Below are 14,259 nucleotides of genomic sequence, written 5' to 3'. Positions count from 1 at the left end.
CTGGGAAAGGGAATTGAACACCTTTGTTTATCTGCGTCTATTCCTTGACTGAGGAAGCTGTGTGATCAGTTCCTGCTTTAACTACTTTAATGTGGCACCATGGGCAAAAAAAACCGAGCCCCTTATCTGTTAAACTGCTTTGGCCAGAGTGTTTTATCACAGGGGCAGGGAGAGAAGTGGAGACAGCGAACGTGTAGGAGATTTGTGATCTTGGCTCCTCTGGGCTGTAGGGTGAGGTCAGTGTACACCCATGCAGGCTTCAGCCTCCTACTGCCTCATGGAAGACCTCTTAGCCTAGCTTCGTGAGCGGAATCTCTTGTCCTTCACAAGAAACGAGACCCTGAGATGATTAAACACTCTCTCTTTTGAATATATCTTCCTGTGTGTCAGTCCAGATAATGGATCACAGCAGGAGAGAAAAATGCTTGTCCTGAAACAGCCTGATCTTTTAGGCTCCGGTTCTGTCATCTCTGCCCTTCAGGAGCACTTCACGGCCCCTCCTCACCGTCTTTGCGGATTGCACTGTGATAATCCCTCATGCAAACAGTCCTCCCCCTCTTTCTCATTTCCTTCTACCTCTCCCATCCGTCCCCTGTGCTCCTTCCCAGCTCCCGAATGTGTGGGCTATCCCTGCATTTTTAGAAGTCTTCTCAAGTCCTATGCATTCCCAAATAGCTTATGTAAACGAACTTTGTTTTTTCCCCCTGTGGAGGAGCAAATAGAAGCATCTGCCTTTCCAGGGACACCTAAGTCTCAGGAGGGGAGTTGTGTGGGAGGCTGGGAGGTGGAGTGCCAGGTGTGTACAGTTGAATAAAAAACGGGGTTCTGCCTCCTGTCTTGAAGTGTGGATGCTACCGAGGTGGCATAGGCAGGAGAGGGGGCTGCTGGGACTGCACTCTCGTTGGTGTGGTTTGACCAAATCCCCTATCTCACAGATGCCACGGTTATATGAGGGAACAAGCATCTTAGCCACATCTCCAAGGCTTTTATAAAGGGCCCCCTGGCTCCTGCGGCTTTGTTCCTGCCTCTGGAAGCTGACTGCATGCATAGCACGTCCCCTGGTATCCTGGCAGCAGAAGCTACGACTTCTTATCAGCTGTAGTTCATTTGTAAATTATTAACCTTTCAAGAGCCAATATTTGCCCAGGGCCTTCCTTCCAGCCCATCTGGAGCACTGGTTGGGAATAGAAGGTGGCACAGGAACTGGGCTGGGAGAGAAGGGCCCTTGTTGTTTCTTGCCTGGGGGTGGACCCCAAATGTTTCTGGTCCTGCAGTCAGGGTCTGGCCCGAAGCAGCAGCAGTTCAGCCCGTTCTTTCTCAGCTGAGACAGGGAGGCTGGCCGTGGCAGAGTGCCTGTCACTCGATGGCTATGACCACCAGGCTGCCAGGAAGATGATCTTCAGGCACTTTGGGGGACAGAACTAAGCAGGATTTCCAGACCAGGGACTGGGAACAACTTCAAGATGTGGGGTTGCCAATAGATGGAGTCTTGATTTGTTCCGTGTGCACAGTTGGTCCCTTCATGAGTTTCTCCCAGGAGAGTCTGAAAATAGGACCATGGGGATGGAGAGATGGCTCAGCAGTAACAAGCACTGCCTGCTCTTGCAAAGGATTTAGGTTCGATTCCCAGCACCCACGTGGTAGCTCACAGATCCAGGAGATCTGACACCCTCTCTGGCCTTCCTGGGTACAGGCATGCGTGTGATTCATTGACAAACATTCAGGCAAAAATACCGGTACCCAAGAAATAAAAATAAGGCATTTAAAAACAAAATAAACAAGCAAACAAAACCCCTTCAAAAATAAACAGAAAGAACCGTACCGGTGACTTCGTATTTGTTATTTTTCTGTTGCGGTGACTAAAGGCACCAGGGTTAAAAAGGTCTCCTAGATGAAGTTTATTTTGGTCTACAAATCCAGAGGGTATGAGTTCCATCACGGCAGGAAAGCAGGCAGGGATGGCAGCCCAAGCAGTAGCTGAGAGCTCTCATCCTCAACCACAAGCAGAGAGCAGAGCAAGCAGATTGGAAGAGATGAGAGACTTTAAACTCTTAAAACTCACCTACAGCAAAGCCACACCTCTAACCACCCCGCCCCCCAACATTACCACCACCTGGGGACTAGGTGATCAAATGTCTCAGTGTTTGGAGGACATTTTTTGTCCAAACCACCACAGGCTTCTGCTCAGAATGACCAGACTTTCAAGTCCAGACTTCCCCAGCTCTACTCCCTACCTCTCATCTTTACATACGATTTGTGAAACAATTATTATTTTTAAGCAAAAAACAACTAACTTTTCCTAAAACTATGGGTGGCCATGCTGGGAAGATTGTGACATGAAGTAAAGGAACCGAAGTCCTTGGTGCTGGGGCAGGCTTGAGTCTCCATCTCAGCATTTCTTCATAGTATGCATCTTATGCAAACTTCGTAAGTTCTGAGACCTGGCGTCTTCATCTGTAAAATGAAGATACACTGTCTACTGTGAGGACCCAGGAGTGGACACTTAGAGGAGACACAGGCCTAGCATGTAGCAAGGGCACAGGGAGAGCAGCCGACATCCCCGTCACAAGCATCTCCACCATGAAGACTTAAGGAAGGTACCTTGGGGACCTTGCATGTACTTGGCATAGAATATGCACTTAAAAGGAAATGCCCGGGATGGGAATGTTTGTACTCACCCAGCATGCACAAAGCCCTGGACTTGACCAACATCACACATAAGTCAAATGAGGTAGCACATGCCTATGATTCCAGAACCCACAAGATGGGGGCAGGAAGGTGAGAAGTTCAGGGACATCATTGGTACCACAGTGAACTCAGGGCCAGCCTGGGCTGTGTGAAACGTTGCCTCAGAGGGAACAAAAGAGAAAACTGATTGTTAGCAATATTAACAATGAGAAATGACATATGGGAAAACTAAGTTCTGTATAAAAGGAGATCTGTCAGAGCCATGTGTACTTGAAGAGGCAACAGGGAGTGTAGGGCTGGTGGGTATGGACATCACATTAGTTACTGTGGCGGGACCTTCTAGACTTTTCCCTTAAGCAAAGAACTCTAATCTTGCAGACAAGTCACCCGAAGTCCAGAGAGACTGTGTATCTCTCCAGTGGTCACTTGAGGTAGCCACGGGGAACAAAGATTTAGCCTAGATAATCCAGGATCCCACAGCCAGCATTCTGCTTTTCAGAATCCACCACTAAACAACAAAGGGGACACGGGCAGGCTCTAGGAAGCCTGGCTGCTCTGGCCCTCCCTGGTTTATCTGGAGGCAGCATGTCTTGGCTCAGGTTGAGTTTTTCTCTTGAGAGTCACCTCAGGGAGTATGACCTGGGGGCATTTCAGCAGGCCCATGTGTGACTGCAGAGTGCCAAGTACCACAGGTGCTGTGGCTTACAGCATGGACAGGGTGATGACAACTGTCCTGAAGGTGGCTCTAGCTATAAAGGAAGGTGGCTGTTAGCATAAGGAGGGCTAAAGCCAGGCAGTGCATAGGGACAGAGTATGGGAGTACAGGAGGGAGCTAGGGGACCCAAGACCTGAAAGGGAAAGAAGATTCTCGGCCGAGATGCTGAGGAAGGTGGGAAGAGGGTTCAGGAAGATGGGGGGGGGCAGAAAGGGGCTATGTAGAATGCTGAGGGAACCGTGTGATGTAGGTGTGTCTTCTATGTATCAGATAATTTCATTGGTTAATTAATAAATAAACTGCTTGGCCTCATAGGTTAGAACATAGGTGGGTGGAGTAGACAACAGGAAGAAGGAAGTGAGGTAGATGGCTCAGACAATTGCCCTGCCTCTACTCTCTGAACAGGTCGCCATGAAGCCAGCCACCAGGACAGACATGCTGAATCTTTCCTGGTAAGACACCACTTTGTGGTGTTACACAAATTATTCGATATGGGTTAGTCAAGATGTGAGTAAGAGGCTGAAAATAATGGGCCAGGCAGTGTTTAAAAGAATACAATTTGTGTGTTATTTTGGGGCATAAGCTAGCCGGTGGACGGGAGCCGGGCGGGAATGCAGCCCGCCTGCTCCTCACTACAACCGTGGGCTGTTAGGAGTCACTAAGAGGGACACGAAGTACACACAGAAATGGGCAGGTATTAAATGGAGGGTAGGGCCAGGGCTCAGGAGTCCTTGACTACATGTGTGTGAGCTTAGACTCTCTCCTGCTGAGGCTGGAGTGAGGTGAGGAGGCCTGCTGGGGGGTCGCCGTCTGAGGGGGGTAAGGTAATGGCGGTGGTAGCCGTGGTGAGGATGAGGAGCTGTTAGAATGCTGGGCCTTTGGGATGAAGATGTGGGAGGGTGGGAGAGAGGATGGGAGGCAGCCCTTGGAAGTTTTCCCTTAGACAGCTAGGACCACGATGGTGAAATAAACAAAACATTCAGAGGGAAGGGAGACTGGTGGCGAGAAGGTTCAGGGAACTACTGTGCACGGGGAATGTGGGTGCTGGTGGGACATCAAGGGAGGACTGCATTGACACCCAGGAGGACGTCAGGCTGGAACTGACTCTCTCACAGGCACACTCAAGCCTGCAAGCATCTTCCCACCCTGACCCTAACCCTCCACTTGTGTGTGCTGAATTGTAAGTGTCCCCCAATGGACCAGGTGTGAAAGGCTTCTTCTCTTTAGGAGGCAGGGCCTGGTTGGGGCCCTGTGGTCATTGTGGGCATGCTTCTGAAGGGGTTGTAGACTTCTGTCATTGTAAGTTAGTTTTCCTCAGGAATCTTGTTACAGTCATGGAAGGCTAACATGGAATATCATGAGTGCCATTATTGTACAGAGTAGCAGTTCATTTTTTTTCCTTTTGTTTTTTGAGACAGGGTTTCTTTGTAGCTTTGGGACCTGTCCTGGAACTAGCTCTGTAGACCTGGCTGGCCTCAAACTCACAGAGATCCGCCTGCCTCTGCCTCCTGAGTGCTGGGATTAAAGGCGTGCGCCACCAGCTCCTGGCTCCAAAGCAGCACTTCTTAAACCTTTCCACACTGACCCCTTTCCACCTGAGAAATTTCAAGGTGACCCTGAGTGTATTAATATATAAAGTAAATATACAAACCAAACATCTGTGATTTCATAAAGAGATTTTTATCCAAAAAAGAAATTCTAGCTAATACAGTAAGACAAAAAAATAAAAATGATACATACCAGAAAAGAAGAAATAATTGTGTCTCTTTTTTTTTTTTTAGAAAAAAGATTTCTCTTAAAACAATTTTTGGATATAATTTATATATTTTATCAATTACTAACAATGAAAGCAAATTTCATATTAATGATGTTGATGTGCTTATTTAATTTTACATGAAGAATTAAATCCTGGCAGGACATTTACTACTAAAGGATGTAGAGCATAATCAACATTTTTCAGCATTGATCGATACTTTTTTACTTTATGACCATCAATACTGAGAATGTCGCTTTGCATAAACAGTACAAAGTGCCAGGGCTACGTCAAAGGCCATTTCAGGAACTGCTGGAAATTGTCCTCATCCCAAGTCAGAATTCATTCAGTCACTTTTTAAAAACTTTTTTAAAAAAGAAACTCAAACAGCAAGTTTTGAAACCAAACATTCTAACACAATAAATTCACAGGCATTCTCGATACAGGCTGGGGAACCACGGTAGGGGAATATCTGGCCTTTTGATTTGTACAAGCAAACCACAGCTTTCCCTAAGAACAGGCATCTTTGTAAGCAGAATAGAAGCACTGCTGTTCACTGCACAGGGTCTCAGTCTCAGGGTGCTTGGGTGGTACTCCTTGGCATTGATATTGTTAACATGTGTAGCGCGGAGTACATGTGTGTGTCAGAAGCAAGGCCGCCATAAGTCACATGATGTTATATGAGTGGACACAGAATATATCAGAAATACCTCAGATGTGTTATCTTAACATTTTGTTTTGATTTTTCAGAAAAATTAGCTCTGTAGACCAGGCTGGCCTCGTAATCACAGAGATCCACTTGCCCCTGTCTCCTGAGTGCTGGGTCTAAAGTCGTGCACCACCATTGCCCAGCTTCTTGCCAATTTTTTTCATCTCTACATTTAGTTATCAGGCCCTACAGGATCTTAACCCATAGCTGAAGATGCTGTGGCATAGAACACCAAACAGGTCTGTATTCCAGTCCCCTCATTGGCTCCCATGGTCTGTGCCCTCACCCATGCTAAACTTCATACGTTCCTCATCGGAGATGCAGCTCAGTACTGGGAGGCTAACATTCCACAAAGTCCCCTAAAGCCCCCTGACCTCAGGGAAGATACACATGCTGGCTTGACAGCTAGCTCTCTGAGGTCGCACCAGCAGCCCCTCTGTGAGTCTTAGTTTTCTTCCTCCCTTCCTTCTTCTGACCCTTCCTAGGCTTTAAGAAAAATCTTCTGGGGCTTTCAAAGCCAGGAACAGACCTTTCAACCCAAATCTCCTCCCTCCCATTGGGCCCTGTCCTAGGTCTTCTCAGCCTTGATGTGCTGCTTGCATTGTGTTATTGAAATACAGTCACAAGTCAACATGACGAACTTATGTGGAGAACACTTATTAGGGATCCTCATCTCTGGAATCAGTGTCTTTAATGGTGGAACCTAAGCAAGAAATGTTATTGCGAAAAGGAAGGGAAAAGGGAAATGGAGGGAGAGAGTGAGGGAGAGGAAGAGGCAGAGGAGAAAGAAGAGGGGCAGAGAGGAAGGGACTAGGGAGATGACTCAGTGGTTAAGACCTGAGCTCAGATCCCCAGAGCTCATGTAAATACCCATGGTATGGACTCCCAGCTCCAACTCCAGCCTCTGCGTTTGATTGAAAGACCCAGCCTCAGTATATGGTGGAAGACAGAGGGAGGATGATTCCTGGTGCCAACCTGTGGCTTCTACATGCACACGCACACATGCGCTTGCACACCTATGTATTACACATGTGTCAAATACATGCAAAAAATTTACATACGTACAACACACACCTACAGACACAGAAAATGGACAAAGAAAAGGGAAGGATTTGTTGAATATCAACTATGTACAGGAATATAAAAAGCCTTATTTTGCAAACCATTCCACCACACTCACCAGCACCTAGCAGTATGGTCAGGATGCTATGACCACAGATATCAGTGTTTGCTAAACCAACCTTTTAGTGCTTGTGTTCTAGGGATGGAGAGGGCAGGCGATGGAATGCACAGTGGAGTTGTAAGGGCCTCTTGGAAGCCTAGAGCTGGGAATGGTATTCTCTGATGGGGAGGAGCTTTTCAGCAAGAGGTATGGGAGACTGTCTCAGAAGCCTCCAGTCCCCACGCCTGTGTATTTGGGGATTATTATGTCTGTTGGCACAAAGTGACTCCTATTTTCCAGATCCAATAGACTGGCTCCCTGAGTATTTACTTTCTTTATTTGCTTTTAATAATTAAGCACTAAGAAAGTGGATGTGACTGTCAACTTCACTCCCGAGGTTAATTAGATATTCCCAAATAACTTGCCAAATGCTTGCTTTTGTCCTGAGCTTGGCACCCTCCTTTCTTTCTGTTTCCCTAAACACTGATTTCTCAGGAGAGCTCTTGTGGGGGAATTGACTGGAGCTAATTATTCCAGATAATTAAGATCGCTAAGCAAAGCAATTTAATTCTTTCTATTTCTTTAATTTTTTTGAGAAATGCTAATGTCCCCATAACTTGCCATCAATAAAACTCCTTTTAAAAGGTTAAGCTGGCCAAGCACAATATTGAATTGAGACTGAGTAGAATCAAATGAAATCCAGTCAAGATATTTAGCAGAGTAATGAAGTTTATTCGGGAACAAATGGCTTTTCCTTATCAGAGTTTGCTTTTGACTTCGACTCTTGCTTAACTGGAAAGAGGGAAGGCAGCCTAGGCAGCACAAAGGAGGGTGCTTCTGGGCACCCCTTACCTCCAGCTGGCCCCGCCTCCCCTTGTCCTTTCCTCCTAAGCACACCCTTCTCATGGTATGTGCTGGCATCCTGTCCCTCTTTGTCTTCCAAATAGGGATTCTTCCAAGCATTCTTCTGCAGTGTCCGTGAGAAATGAATGTCTGACGCACTGGTCAGAACCCACACAATGAATCTTTCAGGGCAAGACTGGAGTACAGCATCAAGACATGACTTGGCTTTGTTGACAGCACTGGAACCTTTGCGGGCTTTCTTTGGTTCAAATGTTCGTTTTCTAGTAGCTTTGCATCCTTGTGGGGTGGCAAGCCCCTGGAGTAGCCAGTTGTCCTCTGTGGCCTCGGTTGCCAATATTTACCCCTTCCTCTTCTCTCATTAGGTCCCTCTTGTAGGCTTGAAGGCCAGTGCTAGTTACATTTAACTGTCAATGCAGACACACCCTACAGTCACCTGGGAAGACAGTTTTAATGAAGAATTATCTATTAGATTGACCTGTGGGCATGTGTTTGAGAGACTGTCTTTATTATTGATCAACATAGGAAGACACAGCCCACCCTGAGTGATACCACTCCCTACTTTTGGGCAGGCAAGCAAGCAAGGATCCCTGAATTTATTCTCCCTCTGCTCTTGACTCTGATACAATGTTTCAAGTTTCTGCCTCAATTTCTCGCAACAGTGGGCTCTAACCTGGAGCTGTGAGCCAAGTAACTTTGTTCCTTGCGTTACTTTGTATCAGAATATTTTATCACAGCAAGAGAAACTCCATGAAGCACCCTGGGTGGGAACTAGTCCTTCTTCTCTCCCCTTTCCCATGAACCAAACTGGCACCTCTTTCCTGTGCATACTTTAATCTTGTGGTAAGAAAACAATCTGGTTAAATAAATCCATTTACTTAGACTAAATGATTGACAGTCTGCCTAATCTCCATCTGGATATTGCACTTTGGGGGTAAGTCTACTTAAACCTTCAGCTGCTGACGTGTTAAGTCATGTGCCAAGGCATGACGTGTGTGTCAGTCAGAATGGGAGTATGTTTGGATGGTCAGGCGTCCCCAAAGACATTCACGATGACAGTGTTCTTTAGGGGCCACAGTGTGGCCATTGCACTTAGGTGAATGAAATTCACATCTGGATCACCATGTGTTGTCTCTGGGACCTTCGCATACTGTTTAAGCCTCAGTATTCATGTTTGGAGAACATGCTTTGCTCCTTAGATTGTAGAGGTTCACTGCCTGGCTGACGTATTTGTAACCTTGGGGGAAAACAGCAGCTGTTAAGGAAGTGGCTTTGTCCTGTTGAATCTCCCTTCTTGTAATTCTCTACTGCCATTTGCCTTTCTGTGGAAGTATGCAGAACACAGTGTTCTCTCACCCTGACACTTCCTGTGGTATGTCTAGGGTGGGCTAATCTGATGTGTCTGGTGATAGAACCGCTGCCTCTCTTTTATTTATAAAGTGCTTATTCAAACTAAGTCCCCAAAAGTACAATAGAAAGAGCACTTGCTTAAATTAGTTGGTTTGCCAGTGCATCCAGAGCCTTGATCTGGGCTGGAAGATGGAAAAATCCTGTGGTACCCATTCATTCACTGCTGGTCCAGGTGCCAATCTCTGTTTAAACGACGTTCACCAAGTTATGTTGTAGGAAGGAATAAGCCCAATGGCCCAGGCCTTAAAATCAAATGCCTATCTCTGTTGATAATGTGTGCTAGTTGATGGTTGGCAGTGTCTGACTCTGTTCTAAGCTGTGTTTTGGCTTCTTGGGTGCAAGAAGAAGGAACAACCCATATCTGATAAATGCTCTACTCTTAGTGGAGGGGGAAGGGATCTGGTAAAGTCCTCTAACGTCTCCAGGACCTTCCTTCTGGAGCTGAGAGCTTGTACCTTCTCATATGTCACTGGCCAAAACAAACCTTACTGTGATGCCCTGTCATAACGGACATGGCAGCAGGGCACACTGCAAGTCTCAAACCACAAGAAGAATGACTAACCCTCTTATCTGGGTATTTGAGAATACAGTGCTTGGAGATGGGCATACAGTGATGAGATGTACTGGTTCTCCAAGAAAGATGGGCGCTAACTGTGCCAATTGCTGCGAGGTGTGATTAGTGGCCTCCCTAGCTCTCCCTGAGCCTTGTTCTCAGTAGCTGATGTGTATTAAGCAGTTTAATCCTCACACAGCTCTATGAAGTAGGAGCTGTCAATCTCCACTCATTCCACAGGAAGGGAAGGAGACCTGTAACAGCCCCCTGGCCCAGGAGGGGGTGGGTGGGTTATAGCTGAGACCACAGCAGTTGCAAGCAGCAGAGTTCATTATCCAGCCTGTTACCTGGCCCGGGAGTCTGACTTCTTTCCTTCCACTGACAAAGGAGTCCACAGTCCCTCTGGGTGTAGCTGAGTCCCTGTTGTCTGTGGGGGTGGGGAAATGGTTACAGGAGTTCATCCTTGAGGAGGATTTAGACAGATGAAAGAGAAACCCTTCCTGGTGTGGAGGAAAGAAGCCTCCAAGACAAAGTTGGAAGTATTGTCAGGAGGAGCCTGCTTCCAGGAGCAAGGTGGTGTATGGAGGAACTGGAGAATGAGGCTGCCGAGTAGAGAAGGACCAGTGGCCAGTGGCTCCCATTTTGTCTCAGTCCATGGTGGCTGCTTAGGATAGATTTAGGGCTAAGTATGTGGAAGCAAGGAGATGAGCCAGGGGCTCCTCTACTCCAGCCCAGGAGACCTTCTTGTTATGAAGTGGTTTTCTGAGTTGTCTGCAGAGTGAGGGGTAGGGGGCCCTGAGTTGTTCCAAAAGCCAGCCGGTCTAAACAAGGTGGTATTTTTCTACTGACTTGTGTTACATCCTCGGGTCTGCAGAACTCAGAACATTCTTTGTTTTCCCTAAGAAGCGAACGTGGGCAGCTTTATTTTCCTCAGGGGCGCAGCTCTGAGTGTTATTTATTGTTCCGGCTCTGAATTCAGCAGTGTCTTCTTTCCACTTCCCGCTGACAGATGATTTGCTCTTGAACAATTAACAGACTGAAGGCTGTGCTCCATCTCCTCCTGGGCTCCTGCCAGCCACCCTTGGGAGCTCAGAAGGAGAGGCTTTCTTCTTGATCCTATTACTGCTGCCCAGTGTTGAGGAGGATTAATTAACCCACCAGGAAGAAGGGAAGCAGTGATGGTGGAGCCCAAACTGGTGCAGTGTAGGATGCAGGACCAGCGTCTCTTAGCGTTTCTGCGATTTAGTCACCAGGCTTGGTGGTACGATGAGAGTGGGGGATGTGATGCAAACTGCACACTCTCTCAGCCGTCATCAGAGTCCCCACTGCAGTTCTGAAGACTGACAGTCTGCTCTGACTGAGGAACCATCTCCCTGCCCCTCAGAATCTCCTAAGGGGGCTAAGCAGCTAAGCCATACCTACTCCTCAGGCTGTGGAGAGAATTAAGTAACTGTGGTACCCTGTAGTGGGGCATTATGTAAATGCTGCTTATTATCATATTAATGTTTTCTATTCAGTCATTCAAACAATTATTTGGCACTTACCAGGGCAAAGGACTATACCTGGAGCTAGCAGCTTCTACAAAGAAAAGTTTAAAGAAGCTGGTGTTGTTGATTTTACTTTGAACGCCATGAATTCACTTATTCAGTAGAACTGGACAGCTAAGACGCACAATGGAACTGCTTAGGGATACAGCCAGGCTCTCAGAGATACGGCATCTCACACCCTAACCAGGGCTGCTTGCTGTGTCCATCTGGAGTGCTGTGCTCACAAGGTTCCTGAAGCCTCCCTGGGCTTGGAAAGGATCCTGTGGTGGATTAACAATGAGGTCAGTCACAAGCCTGACTGATGGGGACACATAGTCACAGTGCCTGCCCCTGAGTTACAAAGTGAACAACAAAGATGGCTATTGGCAATTTAGTACTAATTTAATAATTATAATAAATTAATAATTTAATACTAATCAAGCATATCGGCTTGGTCAGTACAGGTTAGCTGAATGGCGAGCTTGACCTGGAACCCTGGAGTGGACCTCAGAGGGAAGGGGAGATTTTTTCTAGAACGCTTGGCAGTGGTTAAGAAATAGATGGTGTAAGAAGCTCTGAGTCTGACTCAGAGACAGGGCCTCCCAGACAGTGTGGCCAGGCTACTCTTTTATGGCCTGAGAGATTTCATGTCAGAAATCATGAGCTTGTCTTGATATTTTACAGCGTTCGTTCCGGTTCTGTAAAACAGCACATCTGTGGCTTAGAAGAACTGTTACCAGCTTGTACTCACCAGCTTGTATGATGGCTCTATGATACATTTTCTGAAAAGTAAACTTCATTATTGTTGTTCAATGTTTTACTCTTTTGGCTTTTTGGGGACCTACCACCCAGCTCCCAAGTAAACACACACAGGATTTTTCTTACTTATAAATGCCTGGCCTTAGCTTGGCTTATTTCTTGTCAGCTTTTTTTTTTTTTTTAACTTAAATTATCGTGACTACATTTTGCCTCTGGGCTTTTATCTTTCTCTATTTCTGTATATCTTTCTTTACTTCTTTCTCTGTGGCTTGCTGTGTAGCAGGGTGGCTGGCCCCTGATGTCTTCTTCTCTGTGTTCTCTCTCTCCTCCTTTTATTTACCCTCTGCCTGCCAGTCTGCCTATCCTTGCTCCTGCCTCACTATTGACCATTCAGTTCTTTATCAGACCTTCGGGTGTTTAGACAGGCAAAGAGTCACAGCTTCACAGAGTTAAATAAATGCAGCATAAACAAAAGTCACACACCTTAAAATAATATCCACCCCCATACTATCAAGTCATTTTGGAGGAATCTGAGTTCTGTGTACTTGTCGGTTCCTATTGCTGCACATCCTCACTTTCTTGAAGTTAGTCCACAGTGTTGGCTTCTACTGTAATTATCATTGTGATGGAAAAGGCAGGTTCCAGAGACTTTACAGGATAAAAACCAGTAGGATTCAGTGGTTAATTTTACAAAGACCATCAATTGTTGTGGCAAAGTCACAGACATTGCAAATGGATATATTAAGGTAGGGTTGCATTGATGGGAATGAGAAGTTGAGCCAGGCTGGAGCAGAGTTCAGTCCTGAGGAAAAGTCCATCTGGCAGAGCAGGTGTCTCGTGGGTAGCAGAAGAGATGCAACTGGTAACTCCCTGCAGTGGAAATGTAAGAAGAGAACCATGAGGAGTTCGGCAGCTGTGACCCAGTGTTTGCGTCTGGACAGATGGTCTAGACTAGCTCACGAAGTTTCTGAGGACACACGGCTTTCCACTTAAAAGTTGGGCCAGCCCTGGAAAGGCCTGGTTAGTTTTCCTACTTAGAGCATCAGCTTCCCTTCCCCGAGGTGACAGTTGGAATCATAAGCAAGGGACAGTGACTTGTTGCCACTGACTGGGAGAGCTGCCCCTAGACAGGGCTCCAGTCAGCTACCAAGCAGGCAGCTGATCTCTGCTCTGCCCAGAGCACACGGGTGTCTTCACCTTGTCCAATCCTGGCTCCTCTCGGTGACAGCTGGGTATTATTTGATTCCACCTCTTAATGGAGAATGCTGAGTGCTGCAGGGAAAACTGACAGACCACAGTGCCCACCATTTCCAGTCTCATCTTCTGGAATGAGACTTCACAGATCACTTAGGATGAGATTTGTGTGTGACAACCAATAGTCCATGCAGAAGAGTGGGCAATTGCAGCTGGAGATTGTCCATATGAAAATCAAAAGAGATGAAAAACTTTGTGCTAAGGGTGCCAGGGGGCCCCTGAAGTATATGAGTGATAAGTGGGAGCAACAAAAAGATACAGGAGTTGGTATTTCTTAGAGCAGTACACAGGTGAGTTGTGGGCCATTGACACTGAGAAGTGACCATGAGGTGCAGCTGGACCTCTGAGCCTTTTTAGGATCCACCTCTCTGTTTATCTTGAACGGATCCAAGCCTACAATGAGGCACAAGCACCATTAGGTGGTGAAATACAAATACCTTTCCCCCAGTTCTAAACGCTTTATGCTAGGTTTGTTAGCCAGCTCATCCAGGTTCCCTGCATCTACACGGCAGCTTTAGTGACTGTGCATGTGTGCACATGCAAGAACTTGTGGGTCATTCGTACCTTTACATGTGCACACTGATGCATGTTTCATTCTAGTTCAGTGACCAGCAAAGCAGGCATCATGGATTTGCTGGCAACAGTTGACCTCTCGGGTCCACACTGAAATGTCAAGGGGCTCCCTGTGCATCCCCAAAGATCGTATTTCCATAGCACAAGCAGGGTTCCCCGGGGAAGGGTCTTCCTGGCCCTTCACACGGATAGACTGCGCTCCTCCTGTGTCCGTTTTGTATTTCTGGACTCAGTGGGGCTCTCTCCCCCTTCAGTTCCTTCTCTGGGCCATGAGCATCCTGACATGGGTGCTTGCT

The 14,259-nt window shown here is 46.8% G+C and overlaps 1 long non-coding RNA gene across 1 annotated transcript in view; it reads left to right on the top strand.

The window, feature by feature from the left end:
- LOC119828051 overlaps positions 1-14,259 on the top strand; it is a 115,153-nt gene that overhangs the window by 54,957 nt on the left and 45,937 nt on the right. The window lies entirely within an intron of this gene.

Source organism: Arvicola amphibius, chromosome 12, assembly GCF_903992535.2.
Source record: "Arvicola amphibius chromosome 12, mArvAmp1.2, whole genome shotgun sequence".
Classification (NCBI taxonomy): Eukaryota; Metazoa; Chordata; class Mammalia; order Rodentia; family Cricetidae; genus Arvicola; species Arvicola amphibius.
This window is presented reverse-complemented; position numbering and strand designations above follow the sequence as displayed.